Source organism: Triticum aestivum, chromosome 4B (assembly GCF_018294505.1).
Source record: "Triticum aestivum cultivar Chinese Spring chromosome 4B, IWGSC CS RefSeq v2.1, whole genome shotgun sequence".
Taxonomy (NCBI): Eukaryota; Viridiplantae; Streptophyta; class Magnoliopsida; order Poales; family Poaceae; genus Triticum; species Triticum aestivum.
In genome coordinates, this window is record NC_057804.1 from 174,670,950 (window position 1) to 174,683,843 (window position 12,894).

Sequence of the window (12,894 nt, forward strand, 5' to 3'; positions counted from 1 at the left end):
TGGATCTCTCTGTAGCATCAAGTTTACATGGCATAAAAATAACAGCAGAACTAGGACAGAAATCAGCAACATCACGAAGGCTAGTTTGCATGCTTGTTCTAGTCACCACATTGTTCACACAGATACACAACATACACCCCTGTAAACATGGCATGATGTAGCACAAAACACATGTAGAGCTCATGCTCATAGGATGCACACATCAAATGCAACGAAAAAGACAAATCATCAAGTTGTAACAGTTCAGCAGATTAACATCATATAGCACTCTTGCAATGATGATTCAGGCATCAAAATGACCTCAAACAAGCATGGCACAATAGAATGAAATGTAGAGCATTTCATGGCGAACATTTTGACATATTGCACGCACAAAACGGAGCAGTATGCATGGAGTTATGATGCGATGAACAGGGCAACATATTGCAAAAATATTCAGGGACTTGGACGAAAAACGGGGTCAACCTCGTTTTGGATCTGGATCTGAGGCTGTGGCACGGACTTTGAGGCGGCCGAAGAACTCGCCGGAGAGGGAGAGGATGGCGGCCGAAGGTCAGGGACGGAGGGACCGGTCGGATCCGGCGGAGGAGGCCGGAGGGAGGGACGCGGCGCCAGGCGCCGGAGGCGGGCGCGCCGGCGAAAGGCGGCGCAGGGCCGGCGCGGGTCGGGCGCGCAAGGCGGCACGGCGGCTCGGGGCAGTTGGCGGCGAGGGCGACGGTCGCCGGCAAGGCGAGCGGGGCAGCGTCCGGCGGGGCGCGGGAGGCGCTCGGGCGGCGCGGGGCAAGGCGGCGGAGGGCGACTGGCGGCGCGCCGACAAGGTTCGGCGGCGCCGGAGCGAACCGGCGGTGGCGCGAGGTCCGGCGGCAGGGTCTAAGGCGGCGCTTGGCGGGGGGAGCGCGCGGGCGGCGGCTCGGGCCGAACGGCGGCGGAGACCGGGCCCCGATGGGCTCGGGCGGGCTTGCCCCGGGCCTGAGCGGGCCATGATGGCTGGCGCGGTGGAGGAGGAGAGAGAAAGGTGGCAGTGCTGACGTGGCGGGGACGAGGCCGCGGGCGGCGGCGGAGATGCGTCCGGCGCGGACGGACATGTCCGGCGCGGCACGGAGGGGAATTTTAAGGTTTGGGGTGAGAATTCATCCGCGAATTCGGGGGAGGTGGCCTATATATAGATTCTGGGAGCTAGGAGAGTCCAAATGAGGAGAGATTTTCACCCACACGATCGTGATCAAATGACCGAGAGCATGGAGGGGGTTAGGATGGGTTTTGGGCCACTTTGAAGGGGTGTTGGGCTGCAAGACAAAAGAGGCTTTTGCGGCTACCCGGTTAACCGTTGGAGTATCAAACGGACTCCAAATGGCACGAAACATGGCAGGCGGTCTACCGGTCGTGTACCAAGGCCTCTTGGCAAATCACGGTCCATTCCTAGAACGTTCTTAACCCGCTCACAACAGGAGACAAAAGGGGAACGCCGGAGGACATAGGAGTGCCGGATTGCAAAATGGACAATGGGGAAAATGCTCGGATGCATGAGACGAACACGTATGCAAAATGAGATGCACATGATGACATGATAAAACGCAACACGCAAGCAAATGACATGGCAATGACGGCAAATAACTGGCAGACACCTGGCGCATCGAATCCAGGGCGTTACAGAAGCCCACCCAAAAAGAAAAAAAAGAAGAAAAAAAGAGAAAAAAGAAAAGGAAAGGGGCAATGTTACTATCCTTTTTCCACACTTGTGCTTCAAAGTAGCACCATGTTCTTCATATAGAGAGTCTCTTATGTTGTCACTTTCATATACTAGTGGGAATTTTTCATTATAGAACTTGGCTTGTATATTCCAACGATGGGCTTCCTCAAATGCCCTAGGTCTTCGTTAGCAAGCAAGTTGGATGCACACCCACTTAGTTTCAGTTTGAGCTTTCATACACTTATAGCCCTAGTGCATCCGTTGCATGGCAGTACCTACTCCTCGCATTGACATCAATTGATGGGCATCTCTATAGCCCGTTGATTAGCCGTGTCGATGTGAGACTTTCTCCCTTTTTTTCTTCTCCACATAACCTCCATCATCATATTCTATTCCACCCATAGTGCTATATCCATGGCTCACGCTCATGTATTGCGTGAAAGTTGAAAAAGTTTGAGAATACTAAAGTATGAAACGATTGTTTGGCTGACACCGGGATAGGCATGAGGGGCACCTTGTGTTAAGAGAAGGGAGCATACAAGACTATATGATTTTGTAGGGATAATGTTCTGGAAGCATTGATATTTTGAAAGACGTGATTGTTTGTTGGGATGCCCTAATTATTATTGTTTTTATGTCAAATGATAGACTATTGCTTTGAATCACTCGTGTCTCAATATCCATGCCATGATTAGACATATGATCAAGATTATGCTAGGTAGCATTCCACATCAAAAATTATCTTTTTTATCAATTACCTACTCGAGGACGAGCAGGAATTAAGCTTGGGGATGTTGATACGTCTCCGTTGTATCTATAATTTTTGATTGTTCTATGCCAATATTCTTCAACTTTCATATACTTTTGGCAACTTTTTATACTATTTTGGGGACTAACATATTGATCCAGTGCCCAGTGTCAGTTCCTGTCTGTTGCATGTTTTATGTTTCGCAGAAACCCAATATCAAACGGAATCCAAACAGGATAAAAATGGACGGAGAATTATTTTGGAATATTTGGAATTTTTCGGAGGAAGAATCAACGCGAAACGGTGTCCGAGGTGGCCAGGAGATAGGGGGTGCGCCCTCCCCCCTGGGCGCGCCTGGCACTCTCCTGGGCCACCCATAAGGCAGTTGCCGCAAGAAAGCTAATTTTGTGAGAAAACTCTGGGCGAAAGATTCACCCCAATCGGAGTTACGGATCTCCGGATATAAAAGAAACGGTGAAGTGGCAGAATCAGGGAACGCAGAAACAAAGAGAGACAGAGAGATAGATCCAATCTCGGAGGGGCTCTCGCCCCTCCCAAGCCATGGGAGCCAAGGACCAGAGAGGAAACCCTTCTCCCATCTAGGGAGGAGGTCAAGGAAGAAGAAGAAGGGGGGCTCTCTCCCCCTTGCTTCCAGTGGCGCAGGAATGCCGCCGGGGGCCATCATCATCACCGCGATCTTCACCAACAACTTCACAGCCTTCATCACCAACTCTTCCCCCCTCTATGCAGTGGTGTAACCCCTCTCTTACCCGCTGTAATCTCTACTTAAACATGGTGCTCAACGCTATATATTATTTTCCAATGATATATGGCTATCCTATGATGTTCGAGTAGATCCGTTTTGTCCTATGGGTTAATTGATGATCGTGATTGGTTTGAGTTGCATGTTTTATTATTGGTGCTGTCCTATGGTGCTCTCCGTGTTGCGCAAGCGTGAGGGATCCCCATTGTAGGGTTTGCAATATGTTTATGATTTGCTTATGGTGGGTGCGTGAGTGAACAGAAGCACAGACCCGAGTAAGTAGGTTGTTTTCGTATGGGATAAAGGGGACTTGATGCTTTAATGCTATGGTTGGGTTTTACCTTAATGAATCGTTAGTAGTTGCGCATGCTTTCTAGAGTTCCAATCATAAGTACATACGATCCAAGAAGAGAAAGTATGTTAGCTTATGCCTCTCCCTCAAATAGAATTGCAATAGTGATTACCGGTCTAGTTATCGATTGCCTTGGACAAATAACTTTCTCGTGACAAAAGGCTCTCTACTAATACTTACTTTATTGCATCTTTATCTAAACAGCCCCTAGTTTATATTTACGTGCTCTTTATTATCTTTCAAACCTATCCTATCACACCTACAAAGTACTTCTAGTTCATACTTGTTTTAGGTAAAGCGAACGTCAAGCGTGTGTAGAGTCGTATCAGTGGCCGATAGGACTTGAGAGAGTATTTGTTCTACCTTTAGGTCCTCGTTGGGTTCGACACTCTTACTTATCAAAAGACGCTACAACTATCCCGTATACTTACGGGTTATCAATCCCCAAGCTTAGGCTTTTGCCACCCTTATTCCATAGTCCATCAAATCTTTACCCAAAACTTGAAAACTTCACAACACAAAACTCAACAGGAAATCTCATAAGCTCCGTTAGTGAAAGAAAACAAAACCACCACATAAGGTACTGTAATAAACTCATTCTTTATTTATATTGGTGTAAACCTACTGTATTTCAAGTTCTCTATGGTTCATACCACTTAATACTAGTCATAGATGCATCAAAATAAGCAAACAACACACACAAAACAGAATCTGTCAAAAACAGAACAGTCTGTAGCAATCTGTAACTAACGCAAACTTCTGTAACTCTAAAATTCCTACCAAAATAGGAAGTCCTAGAAAATTTGTCTATTGATCTTAATCAAAAAGAATCAACGCAAAATCACGTTTATGTGATTTAACAAAACTAATTTTGTGCGCGCAAAGTTTCTGTTTTTCAGTAGAATCAAATTAACTATCACCAAAGGTTATCCTATAGGTTCTACTTGGCACAAACAGTAATTAAAACATAAAAACACATCTAAACATAAGGTAGATGCAAAATTTATTACTAAACATAAACAAAAACAAAAAACACAAATAAAATTGGGTTGCCTCCCAACTAGCGCTATCGTTTAACGCCCCTAGCTAGGTATAAAAGCGAAGATAGATCTAAGTAGTGTCATCTTTGGCACTCAATTCATAAGTAGCTCGCATGATAGATTCATAATGTAATTTAACTTTTTTCTTGGAAAGTGCTCCATGCCCTTCCTTAATGGAAATTGGAATCTAATATTCCCTTCCTTCATATCAATAATCGCGTCAATCGTTCTAAGGAAAGGTCTACCAAGAATAATAGGGCAAGAAAGATTGCAATCTATATCAAGAACGATAAAATCTATGGGCACCAAATTTCTATTTGCAATAATGAGAACATCATTGATCCTTCCCATTGGCTTTTTAATGGTGGAATCCGCAAGGTGCAAATTTAAAGAGCAATCATCAAGATCATGGAAACCTAGAATATCACATAAAGTTTTCGGAATCGTGGAAACACTAGCACCCAAATCACACAAAGCATAGCACTCATGATCTTTAATTTTAATCTTTATAGTAGGTTCCCACTCATCATTAAGTTTTCTAGGTATAGAAACTTCCAAATTAAGTTTTTCATCAAAAGATTGCATCAAGGTATCAACGATATGTTTGGTAAAAGCTTTATTTTGACTATAAGCATGAGGAGAATTAACAACAGATTGCAACAAGGAAATACAACCTTCTAAAGAACAATTATCATAATCAAATTCCTTGAAATCTGAGATAGTGGGTTCAATGCTATTTAAAATCATGACCTCTCCAATCCCACTTTTACCAAATTTAGCATCAAGATCTAAAAACTCTGAATTATTGGGACGCCTTCTAACTAAAGTTGACTCATCTCCAGTCCCATTATTATGAAGATTCATATTGCAAAACAAAGATCTAATAGGGTACACATTAATAAATTTAAGATCTTCATCATTATTTTCATTGAAACTAGAAGAACACGCCTTTACAAAGCAATCTTTCTTAGCACGCAATCTAGCGGTCCTTTCCTTGCACTCATCAATGGAAATTCTCATTGCTTTGAGAGACTCATTGGTATCATGCTTAGGAGAAGTAGATCTAAGTTTAAGAGAATCAACATCAAGCAAAAGTCTATCAACGTTCCTAGCCAAATCATCAACTTTGAGCAACTTTTCTTCAAGCAAGGCATTAAAATTCTTTTGAGAGATCATAAATTCTTTCACACTATTCTCAAAATCAGAGGGAATATTATTAAAATTACCATAAGAATTATTGTAGGAATTTCCATAATTATTAGAGGAATTACTAGGGAACATTCTAGGATTAAAGTTTCCTCTATAAGCATTGTTTCCAAAACTATTCCTACCAACAAAATTCATATCCATAGATTCATTATTATTCTCAATCAAAGTAGACAAAGGCATATCATTGGGATCAAGAGGAGCATTCTTAATAGCAAACAATTTCATAAGTACATCCATCTTTCCACTCAAAACATTAATTTCTTCTATAGCATGCACTTTTAGTAGATCTTTTGGTGTGCCATTGAGAATAATTAGCCATAATATTATCAAGAAGTTTTGTAGCATCTCCTAAAGTGATTTCCATAAACGTGCCTCCCACGGCCGAATCAAAAAGATTTCTAGAAGCAAAGTTCAAACCGGCATAAAAAATTTGTATGATCATCCATAAATTTAAACCATGAGTAGGGCAATTGCGAATCATCAATGTCATTCTTTCCCAAGATTGGGCAACATGCTCATGATCAAGTTGTTTAAAATTCATAATATCGTTCCTAAGAGTGATAATCTTAGCGGGAGGAAAATACTTAGAGATAAAAGCATCTTTGCACTTATTCCATGAATCAATACTATTTTTAGGCAAAGACGAAAACCAAACTTTAGCACGATCTCTAAGTAAAAACGGAAATAACTTCAATTTAACAATATCATTATCCGTATATTTCTTCTTTTGCATATCACACAAATCAACAAAGTTGTTTAGATGGGTAGCGGCATCTTCACTAGGAAGGCCGGCGAATTGATCTTTCATAACAAGATTCAACAAAGCAGTATTGATTTCACAAGACACAACATCATTAAGAGGAGCAATCAGAGTACTAAGGAAATCATTATTATTGGTATTGGAGAAATCACACAATTTGGTATTATCTTGTGCCATGGCAACAAGTAATCCAACACACAAGCAAACAGAAAAAGGCAAGCGAAAAAGGGAGGAGAAGATTGGGAAAGAGAGGGAGAATAAAACGGCAAGGGTGAAGTGGGGGAGAGGAAAACGAGAGGCAAATGGCAAATAATGTAAATTCGAGGGAGATGAGTTTGTGATGGGTACTTGGTATGTCTTGACTTGAGCGAAGACCTCCCCGGCAACGGCGCCAAAAATCCTTCTTGCTACGTCTTGAGCTTGTGTTGGTTTTGCTTTAAGAGGAAAGGGTGATGCAGCAATAGTAGCGTAAGTATTTCCCTCAGTTTTTGAGAACCAAGGTATCAATCCAGTAGGAGGCTCCTCAAAAGTCCCATGCACCTACACGCAATAAAGGGGTTGTCAATCCCTTCACGGCCACTTGCGAAAGTGAGATCTGATAGAGATAGTATGATAATATAAATATATTTTTGGTATTATATAATATAGATTGGAAAAGTAAAGATGCAAATAAAAGTAGATTGAAAGCTTATATGATAAAAAATAGACCCGGGGGGCATAGGTTTCACTAGTGGCTTCTCTCAAGATAGCATAAGTATTACGATGGGTGAACAAATTACTGTCGAGCAATTGATAGAAAAGCGAATAATTATGAGATTATCTAGGCATGATCATGTATATACGCATCACATCCGCGACAAGTAGACCAACTCATGCCTGCATCTACTACTATTACTCCACACATCGACCGCTATCCAGCATGCATATAGAGTATTAAGTTCATAAGAACAGAGTAATGCATTAAGAAAGATGACATGATGTAGAGGGATAAACTCAAGCAATATGATATAAACCCCATCATTTTTATCCTCGATGGCAATAATACAATACGTGCCTTGCAACCCCTATTGTCACTGGGTAAGGACACCACAAGATTGAACCCAAAGCTAAGCACTTCTCCCATTGCAAGAAAGATCAATCTAGTAGGCCAAACCAAACTGATAATTCTAAGAGACTTGCAAAGATAACTCAATCATACATAAAAGAATTCAGAGGAGATTCAAATATTTCTCATAGATAAACTTGATCATAAATCCACAATTCATCGAATCTCGACAAACACACGGCAAAAAGAGTTACATCGAATAGATCTCCACAAGAGAGGGGAGAACATGGTATTGAGATCCAAAAAGAGAGAAGAAGCCATCTAGCTAATAACTATGGACCCGAAGGTCTGTGGTAAACTACTCACAACTCATCGGAGGGGCTATGGTGTTGATGTAGAAGCCCTCCGTGGTTGATTCCCCCTCCGGCGGAGTGCCGGCGAAGGCTCCAAGATGGGATCTCGCGGATAGAGAAGGTTACGGCGGTGGATTTTTTTTTCGTTGGCTCCCTTGATGTTTTCGGGGTACGTTGGTATATATAGGAGGAAGAAGTAGGTCGGTGGCCGCCCGAGGGGCCCACGAGATAGGGGGCGCCCTGTAGGGGTGGGCGCGCCCTCCACCCTCGTGGTCGCCTCGGTTGCTTCTTGGCTTGCACTCCAAGTCCTATGGATCACGTTTGTTCCAAAAATCACGCTCCCGAAGGTTTCATTCCGTTTGGACTCCGTTTGATATTCCTTTTCTTCGAAATACTGAAATAGGCAAAAAAACAGCAATACGGGCTGGGCCTCCGGTTAGTAGGTTAGTCCCAAAAATGATATAAATGTGTAAAATAAAGCCCATAAACATCCAAAACGGGTAATATATTAGCATGGAACAATAAAAAATTATAGATACGTTGGAGACGTATCAATCGCTGACAAGCAGGCCACCCATCATGGAGAAAAGAGTGAGAGAGTGACCCACCCAAAAGAGAGTGAGTGCCACAAGCCAAAATCGAGTGCCTCCACGATGAGCGACAAGAAAATTTTAGTTCTATTTGCCACCAAGAGTGAGATGAGAGAAGTGTGTGAGAACCCATCAAGTGTTATGCACTATGTCCTTGTGTGCAAGGACAAGGCACCAAAAACTAACACCTCTCATGATCTACCTTTAGTGTTGTGTTCTCTTTTGCAGGAATTCCAAGATGTTTTTCCCGATGAGCTACCTCCGGGTCTACCTCCACTACGAGGCATTGAACACCGAATTGACCTCATCCGTAGAGCACCTCTACCTAACAAGGCTCCCTACCACGTCAACCCCGAGGAAACTCAGGAGATCCAACGGCAAGTACAACAACTCATCGACAACGGTCATGTACGTGAAAGCTTGAGCCCTTGTACCGTTCCGGTAATCCTTGTTCCAAAGAAAGACGGTACTTTTCGCATGTGTTCCGATTGTCGTCCTATCAATGTTATTACCGTGCGATATCATTACCCTATCCCACGCTTAGATGATATGCTAGATGAGCTTAGCGGAGCCACCATCTTCTCTAAGATTGATCTTAAGAGTGGCTACTATCAAATACACATCCAAGAAGGTGATGAATGGAAAACCGCATTTAAGACCAAATTTGGCTTATATGAATGGCTTGTTATGCCAATGGGTTTATTTGAAGCACCCGGTACTTTCATGCGATTCATGTGTTTTGTTCTTCGACCCTATATTGGTGTATGTGTTGTGGTTTACTTTGACGATATTCTTGTCTTCAGCAAATCCCTCAAAGATCATGTCACCCATCTTAGAACTGTGTTGCAAACCCTTAGGAAATAGCGCCTTTATGCTAATATGGACAATGGACAAATGCCTTTGTGGCATCGATAAGCTTTTTTTCTTGGTTTTGTTGTGTCTTCTAAGGGTGTTCATGTAGATGAATCTAAGATCAATGCTATTAAAACTTGGCCCCAACCAACCAACTTGCAACAAGTGCGTAAGTTTCTTGGTTTAGCCGGTTTCTATCGTAGATTTGTGAAGGATTTTAGCAACATTGCTTCACCTTTACATTCTTTGAGTAAGAAAAATGCACCATTTGTTTGGGGACCATCCCAAGATGCCGCATTTAATGAGCTTAAGAATTTGCTTACTCATGCTCCCGTGCTTGCATTACCCAACTTTGTCAAACCTTTTGAAATTCATTGTGATGCTAGTGGTCATGGCATAGGAGGTGTGTTAATGCAAGAGAAGCGCCCCATAGCATATTTTAGTGAGAAACTTTCCGGAGCGCAACTCAATTATCCCATCTATGACAAAGAGCTATATGCTTTAGTGTGAGTTTTGCATGAATGTGAACATTATCTTCGCCCTCATGAATTTATCATCCATACCGATCATGAAACGCTCAAGTACCTAAAGGGTCAAACTAAGTGGAACAAGCGTCATGCTAAATGGAGTGAATTCATTGAGTCTTTTCCTTATGTCATCAAGTACATCAAAGGTAAGGAAAATGTAGTGGCGAATGCTCTTTCCCACATATGCATGCTCGTCACTAAGCTTGAATTAAATGTCATTGGCTTTGAGCACATAAAAGACTTGTATGCGCATGATCCTACTTTTACAATTCCTTATGCCAAGTGTTTGACGCATACATCTTGGGAACGCTATTACATCAAGGATGATTACCCTATGAGAGCTAACAAACTTTGCATTCCCGGGTCTTCTCTTCGTTTGCTCCTTTTGCAAGAGGCTCATGAAGGTGGACTAATGGGACACTTTGGACGCGACAAGACATTCACTACACTCTCAAAGAACTATTTTTGGCCCAAGATGTTCCGCGACGTCTCACGCTTCACCAACCGATGCTCTACATGTCGCAAAGCTAAGTCAAAAGCTCAATCCCATGGTCTTTACATGACCCTTCCTATTCCTTATCATTAGCATGGACTTTGTACTTGGTTTGCCTAGAACTCAAAACGGAAAGGATTCCGTGTTTGTGTTGTGGACCGATTCTCTAAGATGGCTCATTTTATCCCATGCAACAAGATAGACGATGCTTCACATATTGCAAATCTGTTTTGTAGGGAAATCTTGTGCCTCCATGGAGTGCCAAAGATGATTGTCTCGGACCGTGACGTCAAGTTCTTGAGTTACTTTTGGAAGACTCTATGCGCCAAGCTCGGAATCAAGCTCTTGTTCTCTTCGGCATACCATCCTCAAACCGACGGCCAAACGGAGGTGACGAACCGAACACTCTCCACTCTACTACGCGTGTTGATCAAGAGGAACGTCAAGGAGTGGGAGGAGTGCCTACCCATCACCGAGTACGCTTACAACCATGCAAGACATTCGACTACCAGCAAGTCCCCCTTCAAGGTCGTCTACGATTTCAACCTATTGTCCCCATTGGACATTCTTCCTCTTCCACTACAAGAGCGCACCAACATGGACGCGAGTGCAAGAGCAAGCTACCTTAAGAAGATGCATGAAGATACAAGGCACACCATTGAGCGCCAGGTACAACGACTTGCAACGAAGCTCAACATCAACAAGCAACCCATGATATTCAACATTGGAGATCTTGTGTGGCTACACCTTCGCAAGGAACGCTTCCCCAACGAACGCAAGTCCAAACTTCTACCCCGAGCCGATGGACCCTTCAAGCTGCTAGCATGCTACAAAACCAATGCTTACACGATCGACCTCCCAAGCGACAAGTACAACGTGAGCGACATCTTCAATGTCAAAGACCTCTCGCCATACCATGGTGATGAAGCTTTTGATCCGAGGTTGGATCTTTCCCAAGGGAAGGAGATGATGCGGCGCATCTCACGATCATCCCCATGGACGCATCTACATCTCCTATGACACCACTTGGACCAATGACAAGAGAACGTGCAAAAGCTCTCGAAACCGAGGTGACATCACTCCTCTCACAACTCCCTTTCGAATCACATGAAACATGGCTACTACCTCAAACGGAGACGCTTTGCATACTCAAGTACCAAGGAGTTAGCCATGGAGAAACTAAGGAGCAAGGAGAAGCGGAAGACATGCGCGAAGACAAAGAAGAAATCAGCCAAGTCCCAGGCTGGCGAGACAATCCGGATGAGGCCCCGGACGATCCGGACAAATCTCGGACGATCCGAACCCCGGTCTGGACGATCCGGATAATGTGCCCGAAGACACCCGAAGCTGGACCCCGAAGCCGGACAATCCGGACGAGTCCCGGATCATCTGGACCCCAGCCGGACATCCGGACCCTCCTCCGGACATCCGGGCCGTCGCCGCCACCGCCAGCCCCTTCGCCTCATCCGGACCGTCCCCTGGATCATCCAGATCCCTGAAGCCTGGATCATCCGGCTCCCTGTCCGGATCATCCGGACCCCCGCCTGCATGGGTGTGTTGGGCTGAGGCCCATGTATCCCCTCACCCCCCTTTGCCTAAACGACTCCTCCACCTCTTTTCTATGGTTAGCAAAGGATTACCTCATATTTGTGTGAGAGCTTTGCTCATCCACTTGGTTACTTCTCCATTGGAGTTCACGACCTCTTCGGAGAAGATCCCCCAAGCGGATTCAAGACCCCTTTACGGGAAGACCCCCTCAAGACCTCCTCACTGAGAAGAACTACCGCCATTTGTATCATCCCTTGTTGGATTCAGATCATGTATCTCTTTGTGTTTCGAGGATCTAGCATATGTGTGACCATATCTTGTTGGTTGAGTGATTTCTCTTGTGTTTCCCCTCGTGTTCCTCTCGTTTTTCCCCTCGCGCCCTTCATGTTCTTCGTAGGATCCCCTCCAATCGTGAAAGATCAGGCACCTAGGGTTCTACCCTACATTAGGAGCCAATGTACCTAGAGCAATGGCGCCAGCGACGGCTGGCCGAGGAGCGCCGCGACGGCGCGTACCTCGAGCAGCTGGAGCGCGACGCCGAGGAGGAGCAGCGCGAGGCGGAGGAGGAGGCGCGCCAGGCACAGGCCATGGTTGCACAACCCGCGGCTGACATCACCGTAGTCTGGAACACGGCGTTCCTCTGGGCCGGCCCTGCGCCGACGTTGATCGACCTCACCGGCCCCGATGTCGACGACGAGGATGCCTAGGACAACGCGCTGCCTCCTAGTTTAACTTCTTTTAGTGTTTAGTTAATGTAATGTGAACGCGTGGACTCTTGCCGGCCTTCGTGGCCAGCTTTAATGTTTAATTAATGTGTGTTTTTATTTTCAAAATACTTTTGTTCTTTTTTTTCGCGCGCTGTTAAGATGAGTTGGGCTAGCGTTAGGCGCATGGGCCGACCCAAACACGGAAGCGGACGCCCAA